The sequence below is a fragment of the Sapajus apella genome, unplaced genomic scaffold (genome assembly GCF_009761245.1).
Source record: "Sapajus apella isolate SASKATOON/1434 unplaced genomic scaffold, GSC_monkey_1.0 scaffold59, whole genome shotgun sequence".
In the NCBI taxonomy this organism is placed as follows: Eukaryota; Metazoa; Chordata; class Mammalia; order Primates; family Cebidae; genus Sapajus; species Sapajus apella.
In genome coordinates this window covers 13,491,889-13,494,962 of record NW_022436999.1, presented here as the reverse complement: position 1 = coordinate 13,494,962, position 3,074 = coordinate 13,491,889, and positions in this window count along the sequence as shown.

The following is a 3,074-nucleotide window of genomic DNA, read 5'->3' as shown; positions in this document are numbered from 1 at the left end:
GTCTGGTATATTGTCAGGGACCCAAGCCAGTAATTCAGGCCTCCCTCTGAGGCTACAGAGGCAGAAACGGCAATACCTCCAGCCAACAGGCCTAAAAACGCTGAGGTCCCAGTGCACATAGTAGATAGGTAAATTAGTTTGCTCCTTCCAAGGCTAAGTAGAGAGACTTAAACTTTTCTTCTTCTTTACACAGACCTCTCAAAATGCTCTTTAGTGGTTTATTTAAAAATACATTCTTTTATTTTAAAAAGTAATGCTTATTATAAAAATATAATGGAGTAAATTATTAACAATTGAAGAACATCTATAATTATATTGTTTGGTAAAGATATTCTTACTTGATAGTAATATTATTTGGTAGATATCCTTCCTAATTTTTCTTTCTTTCTTTTTTTTTTTTTGCGACAGAGTCTCACTCTGTCGCCAGGCGCCAGGCTGAAGTGCAGTGGTGGGATCTTGGCTCACTGCAACCTCCGCCTCCCGGGTTCAAGCACTTCTCCTGCCTCAGCGTCCCGAGTAGCTGGGACTACAGGTGCACGCCACCACACCAAGCTAATTTTTGTACTTTTAGTAGAGATGGGGTTTCACCATGTTGGCCAGGATGGTCTTGATCTCTTGCCCTCGTGGTCCGCCCGCCTCGGCCTCCCAAAGTTCTGGGATTACAGGTGTGATCCACCGGGCCCGGCCCTTTCCTAATTTATTTCAATATGTTCATTTTCAAAAATGAGGTTACTTTAATTATACCCTTTTATAAGACCTTTTCTTTAATAAAACATTATAGATAAAATTTATATCAATACAGATTTCATAATAAAAATCAGCATTTATTAGCCATTTACTCTGTGCTGACATCATGCTAAGTGTTTTATAGGAACATCCATTATGTAAATTATTTCATCCTTCTACCTAGACTATTTTTCAGAATTTGACCCTGGGAGGTGGAGCTCCAGTAGAAAATAGCGGTCTTCCCAAGCTGAGAAGGCAGAGATCAGAGTTCAAGTTCCAGAGTTGAAGTGACTGGAATTTGTGGAAACGAAAGGAGTAACGTGATAGAGGGAGACAGATGTCTGCATGGGGGCTCTTTATAAATCTTTGGTATAGAGCCAGGTTGCACATGTGTAGAACAAATCACCATGAGACCTAGGATAAAGTAGCTACTGTAGGAGTGAGAGGTGAACAGAGACACCTAAAATTATACTGGACTAGATGATGTTGTAGGTGTTATAGTCTAGTCAGAGTGGAGAGATTTCATTGAGCACCTCAGGCATTCGTTTAAGACAACAAATGCCTTGAAAATAAAAGCGAAGTTTTAAAATAAGAGCCACATGTTAGGACAAGGAACAAAACCAAAAAAGACTGACTCCAACGCAGAGTGACACCAAGCCTGAAAGGATTTGGAGGACCTTCTAGCAATTTAAATAAAATGCCCTTTAAAACAAGACATAAAATCCGGATTCTTTGCAGTGCATCATCTATAATGTTATCCGTGTAATCAAAGATAACTAGACATGGAAAAAAGAGAAGAAAAGAAAATATGATCCATTATCAACAAGAGGGAAGCAGTAAATAAAAACCCAACTTTATACAACCAAGATGTTTGAAATAGAGGACAAAGACTCTAAAAGTACCTATTAAAATATGTTTAGGGCTTAAAGGAAAACATGGATATAGTAAATGACATATGGGAACTATCAGCAAGGAACTAGAAATTCCATTTGTTTTCACCATATACTTATTTTATCTGTTCTGGAACTTCATATAAATTGAATTATACAGTATGTACTCTTTTGTTTCCAGATTTTTCTCTTTGCAAAAATGCCAGTAGCATTTATTTATGTTGCTGTATGATCAGCAGGCCCTTTTTATTGCAGAATGAACAAAATGAAGTAGTAGATGCTTACATTTAAAAGTAGAATCACGGCAATTATAATAGCTACAAGTGTAGACTGATACAAAAGTGTTTTTTCACAGTCTTAGCTAAAGAGGTGTAGTAAATTATGATAGAGCTTTCCAAATGGGTGAATATTTTTTAGTAACAATCTAAATAAAAGATATAATAAAAGTTTCAATTTGTAAATAGAGCTGCATTTCTAGAAACTTTTTGTGTATATTAAAACCATGTTTAAAGCACTTTTTTTTCTATGCAGAATGAACTAAAGTTATGGAATTACATCATGATTCATAAATTTGTCAGCTATTTCAATGTCTGGTAGGACATTTGAAAGCTATGTGGGATGTGAGACAGTCTGCATTGGTCATTATTCTCTCACGCTTTATAGGACATCCAGAATTCTTGGACACCACTTGCTAAATGCTAGTGATATTGTGAGACGAGAAATACTTCCCCAAATTTCCAAAATGCTCTTTAGGGAGGAGTAATATTCCTATTGACAAGAGCTACTCTTTGCCTTTTCATCACAATCTTACCAACTGTCATATTTATGTATTTTCTTTTTGAAAATGTTGAAAAGAGAATGAGAAAACCAGTCACAGACTGGGAAAAAATATTTGCAAAAGACATATCTGATAAAGAACTGTTACCTAAAAATATTAAAATAACTGAAACCCAACAAGAAAATGAACAACCTGATTTTAAAACGGACAAAAGGTTTGAATAGACACCTCATCAAAGAAGACATGCAAATGGAAAATAAGCATATGAAAAAATGCTCAACATTACATGCCATTAGGAAATTGCAAATTAAAACAACATTGAGATACAACTGCATACCTATCAGAATGGCCAAAATCTAAAACACTAATAACACCAAATCCTGGCAAAGATATGGAGCAACAGAAACTCCCATTCATTCCTGGTGGGAATGCAAAATGGTACCTCCATGTTGGAAGACTGTTTGGCAGTTTCTTGCAAACCTAAACATATTCTTAACACACAATTCAAGAATCATGCTCTTTGATATTTACCCAAATAAGCTGAAAACTTATGTTCACAAAAATGTGCACACAGATGTTTATGGAAACTTCATTAATAATTGCAAAATAGGGCTGGGCGCGGTGGCTCAAGCCTGTAATCCCAGCACTTTGGGAGGCCGAGGCGGGTGGATCACGAGGTC